The sequence below is a fragment of the Sorex araneus genome, chromosome X, assembly GCF_027595985.1.
Source record: "Sorex araneus isolate mSorAra2 chromosome X, mSorAra2.pri, whole genome shotgun sequence".
In the NCBI taxonomy this organism is placed as follows: Eukaryota; Metazoa; Chordata; class Mammalia; order Eulipotyphla; family Soricidae; genus Sorex; species Sorex araneus.
The window spans coordinates 351,640,968-351,652,405 of record NC_073313.1 but is presented as its reverse complement, the minus strand read 5'-3'; the positions used below and the strand labels follow the sequence as shown (position 1 = coordinate 351,652,405).

The 11,438-nt window shown below is 51.8% G+C and overlaps 1 protein-coding gene across 6 annotated transcripts in view; it reads left to right on the top strand.

The window, feature by feature from the left end:
* The first annotated feature begins 1,070 nt into the window (after positions 1-1,070).
* Positions 1,071-11,438, top strand: part of CYRIA (CYFIP related Rac1 interactor A) — a 117,768-nt gene continuing 107,400 nt past the window's right edge. For 3 of the 6 annotated variants that reach the window (XM_055122979.1, XM_055122977.1, XM_055122976.1), the window contains exon 1: positions 1,135-1,206. The gene's annotated coding sequence lies outside the window, so the exon portion shown is untranslated. Of the gene's footprint in view, positions 1,207-11,438 lie in introns of all 6 variants that reach the window. The other 3 variants (XM_055122974.1, XM_055122975.1, XM_055122978.1) reach the window with 3 other exon arrangements.

Here is an 11,438-nt window from a genome sequence, read left to right as displayed (position 1 = left end):
GTCCACTATATCCCGAGTCTATTTCATTCTAACAGCCAGAGCCCTCTGGCACCTTGTCTAAATTCCTGCTGAGACCCAGGACAGGACTGACACCTGGCAGCTCCCGGGAACCTGGATGCCAGCTTGTGAGCAGTCAAGAGGGTGAAGAAGGCTGCAGGGCATCGAGTGTAGCTGGGGACCCCTGGAGCCCAAGAAAGGGACTTTAGGGAACTATGGAAGTTCTCCTGACTTGGGAGACCGGGTGCCGCCCACAGCAGTTTCGGGGACAAGGCTGGGCCTATCATTCGAGCTGAATCAATGTTTCATGATGTTCCGTCTGATGTTTGATCATCAGGGAAGGAAGCCCTGGAGAAGCCTGGGCTGCAGGCGCACCCCCCCACCCCCCGCACCTCACCCCCCAAAAAACAGGAGCTGTGACTCACAACCTGTTTGGCACAGAGCAGCCCTCTCAGGTTTCCTGAATCTCTCTCTAATGCAAAAAGCCTCCACGGCAGATGTTAGAAAACAATGATCCTGACCACGACACTGGAATCCCCTACTTTCCCCTCGCATGCATCACAACACATTTGGGGAAAAAACAAAGAAACAAAACAAAAAAAACAAAAAGTGTTTTTTCAGACTTACTCTTTAGGGCAACTGCAGGATGGACAACGCGTTTGAAAAACAACCACATCAACAACACCTAAAAACCTTTTGGGGGGTCTCTTGGGATTCCCCCGCGACCCCCAGGCGGAGCTGGGCAATCTCTAGCGCGCGCTGGGAGGGTCGGGGAGGGAGAGCCGCGGCGGCGTTCCGACGCCCAAGCCCCCTGGGAGCGGGGAGGGGGCACCGGGCACTTCATTGGAGGGTGGGTGCGCGTTTCGGAGCGCGGGTGGCGCTGGGCTCCGTCGGAGGAGGGGACAGCGGCTGGAATTCGGGGTGGGGAGAAAGAGCAGGAGCCGGAGGAGCAGGCGTCGTCTCCCGGGGAGGGCCGAGGCGAGTGGCGGCCCCGGGGCGCCGAGCGGTGGTCGCGGGGCTGCGCATCCCCCCGGGGCGGGGGCGGGGCGGCGGCGGGGGCCGGGCGGGGGCCGGGCGGGGGGCGGGCCGGGGCGGGCCGGGGCGGGGCTCGGGGCCGTCTCGCTGCTGCGGCGGCCGCGGGAGACGCGTCCACAGCGGCGGGGCCAGCGGCGGACTCGCGGACGGACGGACGGGCGGCGGCGGCGCGGGGTGAGCGCGGCCGGACGCGGCCGGGGATGGGCGGGGAAGCGGCTTCCCGAGGAGGCGCCGGGTGGGAGTCGCGTGCCCTGCGCCCCCTCCTCTGCCCCCGCCCCTGGGATCCAGACGGCTCGGAGGAGGGGCGCGGGGAGGAGGAAGGGAGATGGGAGCGCCCCGTCCTGGGAGCCGGGTCCCGGGCTGGCGGTCCACATGTCCCTCTGTGCCCCCCCTCACGCCTCTATTCCCCCCTACCCGTAGCCCGGGGACAGATCCCCCCTGATCCTGCTGCCGGCCGGCTAGGCGCGCTCGCCCTAGCCTCACCCTCTCCACCTCACCCCCTACCCCGCAAACTGGTATGCCGAGCCCCCCCCCAAGTCATTCTTCTGGAGACTCCAGCCTTCTTTTTCCTGCTTCCCACCACCGGAAGCCTCGGCTGCCCCCCACTCTCTGCAACCCCAGAGAAAGAGAGAGAGAGAGAGAGAGAGAGAGACGACCCCTCCCCCAGACCCTGCACACCTGGTCTCTTAACGCCGCTGCACCTCCTCCCCCTCTGCCCCCACCCCCGCCTCTGTTCTGGGACCCCTCACCTCCTCGGTCTTGCAGCCCATCCCACGTTTCAAGTCTGGCCGAAGGGACTTTGGGGGATGCTGAGCTTTAGGGACAATTTGACCCACTTCCCGAAAAGACTGGCCCCAGGCTAGTTGTGCTATTTGGTGACCATACCTGCCAGCTTGAAAGAGGTGGGGTCGGGGAGGGGGGGGGGGACATCTGTCAACACGAAGCAGCGGGTCTCTGAGTTCTCGGAATTTCCCTGACCTGGGGGCTAGTGTCTCGGCAGGCTGGGACAGGGGGCTATCTGTCCATCGACTGGGACAGGGGGCTATCTGTCCATCGACTGGGGCAAGGGCTTCGTCACTTCAGCGCCCCCACCTAGAGCTATTAGGCAATCCCGCTTCCAGAGCCCTAGAACCCCCAGAGCCACTGGTCAGGGGGAGCAGACACCCCCACTGTCTGCCTCTTCTTCCCAGCCCTTGTTTTCCCACCTGCTCCCTGGGACCCCGGGAGAGGCGCGGACCAGCCCGCCCAGCCCTGGCTCACCCTCTGTCCCTATCCCGGGTAGAAACTTTTCCCCTCTCTCACCAGCCACCTTCTCTTGGAAGTGCCTGGGCGTTTTTTCAGGTTCCCCGGGGGTACCAAGAACAGGGCTGAGGACTGCCTAGGGCCAGCAGCAAGGGCAACTGCCAGCCAGGTCAAGGCTGGGCACCTGGGCCGGGCTGCGGGCAGAGCCTGGGGGGGGGGGTGAGTTGTTGGCTTGCACTGAGCTCCGGAAGGGGTCCCGGGGCTTGTTCAGCAGTGACAAGAGGAGGCAGATCGGGGGCTGTTTTTTTCTGCGTGCTTCTGCCGGTCCTGTGTTGCCATGGCGACAGTTTTGCCTCTCTTCCTCCTTCTGACTCTTCTGGGAGCTGCTTTTTATTGGTCTGTTGTCCTGTCTTTTATGGCTCTAATTTCTCCTTCGACTTGCTCTGAAATAAACAGTCATAAACATGGGCGCGGGGCCCAGGCTGGGGACTGGCAGAACTTCATCTCCTCTGGGCCCCAGGCTCCTGTGAGGAGCGAGTGGGGAGGGGACAGAGAGGAGGACAGGCTAGCCAGCACTCCCTCCTCCTGCAGCTAGGGGCTGGGGGGTGGGGGTGGGGGCAGAGGCAGGCATCCCAGTGGAAGGCACACAGTGGGTAGCATTCTGCCTCTGCGCTAATAATAAAGCTCAGTGTGGTAGAAGAACATCCTGAAGCTATTTCCTTTCATCTGAAAGAGAACCTTGTGGGCTAGGTGGAAACTGTCCCCACTTTGCAGATGAGGAAACTGAGCTTGGAGTGAGCTGTTTGCCTTAGGTCAGTCGTAACGAATTAGCACATAGTTCAGACTCCGTGTGTGTGTGTGTGTGTGTGTGTGTGTGTGTGTGTGTGTGTCTAATGAATGGAAAAAATCTTGGTACTGGCATGCAAATGCCCAGCTCCCCCCCCCCACGAAATTTCCACCCTGCTGAGGCTTCCTGGCTCCTCTCCCAGAGAGAAAATAGAGCCCCCTAAACCCAGATTCCTAGAGGCGCATCAGAAATTGTGCCCTATTGTTCCCCTTGCTCAGATGTGCCTCTAGACTTCCCCGGAGGCAGGTTCCGGGTGCTGCCAGGTCAGGCCCTGGCTGTGCCCTTGCCCCCCAGCTGTTGGAGATTGAACTTGGGAGGAGAGTGAAGCCACTTGTGACTTCCTGTTTATATTCAGCACCAAGAAGCATTCGGTTTGCTTTTACTCTCAGGGCCTAGATGCAACGGCATGAGTCAGGGACATTGGGAACCAATTAGGCCCTTCGGAGCCAGCCCTGGGTGAGGAGCTTGGAGCTCCCCAGGGCCACCGGGTCACTGACTGTCAGCTCTCGGTGGCACTCGCCAGCAGGGCCGCCCCTCTCTTGCCTTTGGATTTTCTCCTTCATTGCACACTCTCATTTGCACCCCGCCCTCTCCTCCCTTTCCCTCACACACTCAGGCTTATTAAGAATAAACTGAAACAGTGTTGTGGAAGCGTGCAAAAGCCAGGGGAATCGGCGGCCTTGGTACCAGATGTGTTCCCCGAGGAAGGCGGTTCACTCCTCTGATCTTCAGGTTTGGTCTTGAAAGTGGGTTGATAGCGTTTGCCAGTGGCTGCCTAGGATGATGCGGAGTGTAGCCCATAAGGAGTGATTGGAACATGGCAGAGTCTCGCCTGATTGGGAGATTTCAGTGTTAAGGAGACCCCCCCTCCCAGACCACTGCCCAGAGATGAGAATTGAATTAGGAATAACGAAGCCGTCATATTTCAGGGTGGAGGTGTTCTGGAGAGTCGCGCCCTGCACTAGCCTTGATGTTTGGGCCCATTTCTTCATGTATGCACGTTGCGTTTGTTGAACCAAATAGGGATAGCCAAAAAGGGAGTGTTCATCTTGTGTTCAAGGAATGGAATCTGGACAGCCCTGGGCAGAGGTGATTCTGACATAGACAGGTGATGTCAGAGGTAGGGTGACACGGAGCCCAGAGAGGTGACTTGAGAGTTAGTGACCTGTTGGGGTTGAATCAGGCTGCCGAGGCTTGTGGCTGCAATAGAGTTTCTCACTATTGTGCACTTGGGAAGTCCCCTCTCGGTCCCCAGAGGGAGGGGATGAGGCTGGGAGCAGTCCTTCCCTATGAGTTTTGACTCACCCGCTCCTGGCAACCTCAGGTTCTCATTTCATCTTGGTCGAAACCGTTTCTTGGTTGTATGAGCTACCCAGGGCTGGAGGGGGAAAAGTAGATTTTGAAGCCAGCCAGGGGGTTATTTATTTGGTTATTTATGTTTATTTATTTGTTTATGTTTTGGTTTTGGTTTGAAGTCATTCCCTGCAGTGCTCACGGCTTCTGGCTTACTCCTAGATCTGGAATTGCTCTTGAAGGGGCTCCAGGGGCCCCATCCATGGTGCTAGGGATCAAATCTGGGTCACTGTGCATCAGGAAAGCACCCTACCTGCTGTACTATCTCTCTTTTCTGGAATCAGTCAGGAAATTTTAAAGTACTGGTACTATGTCCCCACTTACAGCACCCTGATAGCGGCACTTTCTAAGCCTGAAGTTTTGTAGCTGTGAGAAACTAGTAAGAATCCTGGCCGGCTAAGACGCAAATGATCTTATGTATTTATGGGATCTGGCGAGATGCCGGCCTCACTCTAGATTTGCTGCTGTTTGGTTATATTGATTAGAAAAGACTTCTCAGTTACTGGGCCTCTGGGTCCTCTTAGCACCATGGTCGGGGAGCTCTTTGGACTAATTCTGGCCTTTGGAGATCCATTCATTATCCGGGGAGGTTAACAATGCCCCCCCCCCCCCCCCCCCCCCCGCTCAGGTTTCTCCCACTAGTGGCTAATTTTGAGTTATCTCTCACCAGATCTGCAATGTCCTCCCCTCTACCACAGCAGTGTGTAAATCACCCACACTGTGTAATTTCAAAGAGGAACAAATTTGAAATGTCAACGGACACCCTGAGTTTCAGAATAGGCTGTTAACTGCGAGGAGGCTTTAAATATGATTGCTTCATAGTCGCACGTATCCATAGTCATGTAGATGTATATTTACCCTGGGCATGTTTCGCTGGTTCCCGTTTTTTTTTTTTTTTTTTTTTTGCATTTAAGCAAACCAGGAAAGGTAATGTTGCTTGTACAGCGTCCAGCAGCTAGTGAGTGGCAGGGCCAGAATTTCAAACTGGCTCCTGCTTGCTCTTTGTACTATGGCACACAGTCTTGTCATTTCCTTGGCACTGCGGCAGTGACCTAAAATAAGGGCATTTGCAGACTGCGAGCTGATTTTAACGGAGGTGGGACTAGCTGATCAGTGTTGAAGCTCAGCCTCATAGTAAATATTTAGAGATTTTTCTTGAGGTTTTGTTCTCAGCACTGCGTTAACAATGCATTCTGCAGTTGGCGGAGACCTCAGATCTAGAAGAGATGAATAGGGGCTTGCGAGGGCTGCCTTCAGAGAAAATGTTTGCCGATCTTAGGGTTGCTTTCTTGCCACAAGAATGGATTACTGCTCTGGCGTTGCAAAAATTTATAACTATAGGTAGAAACTATGCCACTTTATAACTATAGGTAGAAAGCATGAAAGAGGCATCTCGGGAAGGCAGATAGGACTGGGAGCAATGAGGTAAGAAAAAGTGTGTGATTGGCTCTTCAAATGCAGTATTGGTATGTAGAACCCATGAAAATGCAGTTGAAAATTGTCAATGCTCCAATAATAACGAAAAGCAATTAAGACTTCACTGCTAACCTTTCTCCTCTAATTCAGAAACTGAAGTTCCACCTTTTAATTTTGTTTTTAAAAATGCCTTCCTCTGTTTCTCTTTGTTGTTGGTATTACATGAACTATTGTTCTCACGCGTGTCTGACTGTGGTACCTGCCTGTTTTGAGCCGTGGCGCTTGTAGGGGACAGGAGGGACAGGAGATCAGGTTGTGGGACTCAGACCCTTGGCTGCAGTGCTTACTGGCATTTGCACTATTTGTGCTCACTGTAGGGGCTGGGGGTCCCTGTTTTAGTTGAGATGCACATTTTCAGGTTTGGTGCTTACCAAGGTGGCTGCTGTGCTCACTGTACCTCGACCTTCCTGGCTGTGGTGCTCACACATATTTTCAGTTGTGATACTTGTTGCGTGGCTCATCCCTTTTTGTAGTGTCCACACACACTGGCTATGGTGCAGCACAGTGTTATTCGCGGTGCTGAAAACTGCTGAGAGCAAAGCTACCAGGCTCCGAGAGCAGAGCTGCTGAGATAACTTGCGGGCATAAGGATTTGAACTCATGACTCTGTGCTGACAAGGCAGGCATGAGAATCCCTGTGCCCTTCCTCTAGCTCTAGTTTCCATGGTGTCAGAGTCCCAGTGACCCAGTGACTTTGGGGGGGGCGGTGGAAGCGGGCGCCTTGTTTGCCAGCCCTGTGCCTCCCGGGTTGGATTTAGGACTGCAGACACATGCCTTTTCTCTCTGCAATTATCTCAGACCTGAGTCTGGTGTCTGCTTATTTAATGACTTCACTTTCTAATAAAAATTCTGTATGGCATAGATAATTAGATCCTTAAAATGAAACGGGGGAAATGGAATGCCCCCAAAGAGTCTGATTGTAGTTTTATGATGGATCAAGCTTAAAGATGAGATTATTCATTCATTCATTCATGTCCGTGGGGATGCGAACCTGCCCTGTGCTGTTCTAGGTAGGATACAGCCACCCTCTACCATTGACTCTCCCAGAATGTGGGAGCTTTCTCTCCTGGGGAGGTCGACGAGGAAACCTCCATGCCCCCAAGTGGAGATTGGAAAATGTCTTCTCCAATCCAGAGCTCACTGTGTTAGAAGAAGGGGTGGGGAGGACTAATCGTCCCAGCATGCCTTGCAGCTCAGCTATGCCTGTGTCTCCCTTCACATGGTGTCACCTGTGAAGTCCCGGAAGTCCACTTGACAGGTCTTAGAGACAAGGAACAACAAGTAGAACGTACCCGATCACTTGGGCTCTCCTTCCCCCTTGCCTGGTAGAAGCAACTAGCTGGAGGCCTTCGGCTACAGGTTTGCTGGGAACTCGGGGAGAGGGACAGGGGATCCAGGATGATTTGCAAATAACCCTTTCAAAGAGCAGAGAGTGATGTCCTTGCAGACAAGCAACACCATCCTAATCGTCACCCTGACAAAAGACTGCAAGTTGCAGTGGAGTGAAGGAGTGACTGAGGGAGGCAAGAGCTCAGCAAGGGCAGTAGCAGGAGACACCAGCTCTTCCTGTGGCCCAGGGACTGTCTTTGGACATCTTGATCCCGAAGTCATCTTGGTGACCGCCAGGTTCTCTTTTCAGTTGTCTTCCAAAATGTGCCATGCAGGGACATTCCCAGACTCTGTACTTGGTGAAATGCACAATCACGGTAGGATCAGAAGGGCACAGATGTCCCGGCCTCCCATCAAGCTGTCCTGTTCCTTTGGGTTACCAAGCACATCTGCATCTGGGCCTGTCTCCCAGATGCTTCAGGGAGGAGGGGGCTGTGGTGGTGCGGGAGTAGAGAGAGGCAGGGCCATGGTCCCCCTCTCGCCCACCAGGAGCCTGGGCTTCTGCAAGTGCGTGTCCTTCCCAGACACAGTGAAAGGTACATAGTCACACCCTCTTGTGCACATGATGGGCAGTTGTCCACGGGAATAATCCACAGTGAGTAGCCATTGTAGGTGGGATTCTTGGGAGATGTGTAAGCAAGTCTTCCCCGTTCTGTAGAAACTGACGTTCAGCACCTAAGAAATGACAGGCCTGCTTGTGAAAAGTGTGGAATTCATAAGCAGATAGTTTAGGGGAATACTATCCCCTAAAGAGTTAGGAAGCTCAAAATAATACAAAATTAAAACATACAATTAAACATATATACCTACATAGCCTTTCACGTGGCCGACCAGAGTTAGATTCCTCCGCCCCTCTCGGAGAGCCCAGCAAGCTACGAGAGTATGGAGCCCACACGGCAGAGCCTGGCAAGCTATCCGTGCGTATTGGATATGCCTAAAACAGTAACAATAAGTCTCTCAATGAGAGACATTACTGGTGCCCGCTCGAACAAATCGATGAGCAATGGGATGATAGTGACCTACATAGCCTGGGCTGGAGCCATAGCACATCGGTAGGGCATTCGCCTTGCACTTGGCCAACCCATGTTCGTGTTCGATTCCTCCACCCCTCTCGGAGAGCCCAGCAAGCTACTAAGAGTATCTCACCCGCATGGCAGAGCCTGGCAAGCTACCCATGGTGTAATCTATATGCCAAAAGCAGTAACAATAAGTCTCACAATGAGAGACATTTCTGGTGCCCGCTAGAGCAAATTGATGAGCAACGGGATGACAATGACAGTGACAGTGACCTATATAGCCGTGTTTTCAGAGCTTATCAGTAGCCAGTGTCCGCATGAACATCATTGAGGTTGCCTCTTACTCATGCCCTCTGTCCAAGAATGCCATCGCAGCAGGAGCAGAACCTCTGCTGTCTTTGGTCTTGTGGAGCTTCAAAGCCTGACTTGAGAATGTGTGAAAATCTAGATTTTCACGTGTCCATAAGATGGGAAGAACTTCTCAGTCAGTTCCTTCATGAAACTGAGGGAAAGAAAGAAAAGAAGGAGACAAAGGTGGGTGGGTTGGGGGATAAAGTTAGCGAGCATTCATGAGCTTTTCCAAGAACTGTATTTTCAAAGTCAAGGACAAAGTCAAAGACAACAGGACTAAGTTCAAGCCTGGAATCCCCAGAGCTTTGGGTCTGTGGGAGGGTCCCGGGCCCTTCGACCCTAATAGCTCGTGATTGGAATCCTGCCTCGCCCCTGAGGCAGAGTCAGATGCTAAATTGTTAATCTGTCAACTACAGCTCGAAATATTTCTTTTACAGGAATATTTAAAAAAAAAGAATGAATTTGACATCAATTCATGTCCCTGTTTTGCCTGAGCTCTGAAGAGAAGTTTGAAAAAGTCGTCGCTACTATCCTTTAGTCTTTTATTCTTGGCCGATTGGAGTGAACAAGGACAGGGCCTTCTCTTTTCTCTGACAGATACATTTCCTCTCCAGATCCACTCTTCTGGACTTATTTCTAGGCATGGGGGCTTTCACTTTATGCGTCACACTTTGCTTTATTCTTAAATGAACCTGGCTGTGTGTTTACTTGCATCTAAGAAGAATAATGATTCCAGTCAGCAGGCAGTTCCACACACACTAGATGATCCATCTCCCTAACCTAAGTTGTAAGTGTGTGTGTGTGTGTGTGTGTGTGTGTGTGTGTGTGTGTGTTCAGGAGTGTTGAAGTTACACATCTGAGACCTTGGAGTTCCTTACAGGGTAACAGATGGGATCATAACCATCCCCATTTTTTTGCAAGTCAAAAATCCAAGTAGGGAGCCGGAGCAATAGTGCAGGGGGTAGGGTGTTTGCCTTGCTTGCTACTGACCCAAGTTCGATCCCCGGCATCCCATATAGTCCTCCCGAGCACCACCAGGAGTAATTCCTGAGTACAGAACCAGGAGTAACCCCTGAACATTGCCAGGTGTGACCTAAAGAGCAAAAAAAAAAAAAATCCAAATAGTTGTGAAAATATATGGATCTGTTGTTTATGACATATCTGGAGGAAAATCCTGACCATACTGTAGACATCCAGCTACCAATGAAGAAATGATTCATGAGGGCCCAGGCTCTGTCAGGATGTACCTAAACATGGACCTTGTACAATATTACTTTTCTACAATCCCCAAAAGCTCTGAATTTGGAAGCACATCTGAGCAGAGAGTTTCAAAGAAGGGCTTGTGGATCTCTTTTGAAAAGGCCCCAAAGAACTGGTAACATCCCCCAAGGCTGGGGAATTGGAAAGGCAGGGGTGGGACCCTCAAAAATCCTACTTTGGATACTAGTTGGTGGGTGACATGGTTCATCTCATGCTCATCAAAAGTCTAAATGGCTCGTTTTTTATTTCATCCGTGTAAATAATAGGAAGCAAACTAAATGGCCTTGCTTGGCACAAGCAACAAACATAAAACAACAACAATAAAGGGCCTTCAAAGCAGGGGTTTCCAAGTTTCCTTGGGACGGAGTAATTTTTCTTTAAAAATAATTAGAACTAAAAATAAACCGAGCTTTTTTTTTTTTTATCTAGCTTATAATCAGATTGCATCTTTGGCCTTGAAGGGGGAAGGTAGATGGGAATTTGGAGACTCTGCTCATCATTCGAGCCTTAGGAGGAGGAAGCAAGGCTTAGAGAACGGGGATGAGGAAGTTAAAGCTCCAGCAGAGCGTGAGAAGGACCTAGTTTTTGTCTTGGGTCTGTTTAAACTTTTTGGATAATCTTGGACTTAGAGCTTTGCTTCTCAGGGCCCTAGAGAGTCTCTTTCAACGTGATTTACTTCTTTTTTTTCTCTCCCTCTGAGAGCCTGGGAGTAAGAGGCCGAAGGCCCCATGAGAATCAGTTGTGCTGAGCTACCTGCCTGTCTGCATTCCTGTAGCTTCCACCAGCCTCCAGGCATATGGGAGACAGGTGGAAAGTCCGTCATGGTTTCTTCTGGCGCATGACAGGCTTTATGGTTTCTTCCTTGGCAGCGCCTGCAACAGTAATTTTCTGATGCTGCAAGCTTTGTGCTATGCTGGTTGGAGCCCAGCAGCTTCTTTTATGTCCAGTGAGGACTCACGGAATGAGTACTCAAACCTTGCAGATGACCATGTCCTGTGGGGATGCCATGACCAGCAGGTCTGTAACCGAGACTTGGTTAGAGTTAAGGGGGTGATCAGTGAGAGTAAAAATTCCCTACTGCTTACTGGAGAGCATAGGATTCATGCAAAATCTGCCCAGGGGAAAGGAGTTGGTTCTTGTCTTGACCAGTGTCATAAGGTGCAATAAGATGCAATATTTTAAAATTGCATCATTTAGGTAAAGAGGGTATCGGGACCCACCCACTTTTCTCTCATCACCTTTATTTCCTTGTCTTTTATGTTTATGTTAATGTAGCATACTGCTGATTTTGGCCAGGTTGAAAAGTTAGTGTTTCTTTCAGTGAGGTTTGAAATATCTGCAACTCTGTCTCCCACTAAATATTCTGTCTCCTCTTCCTCAGCACCCCTCTCTGCTCATGGAGAGGATTCTCACTTAGCAGCAACTCATGATGGGAACCAGGGGCCTGACCACAGACAGGGGGTTTCCAGAAT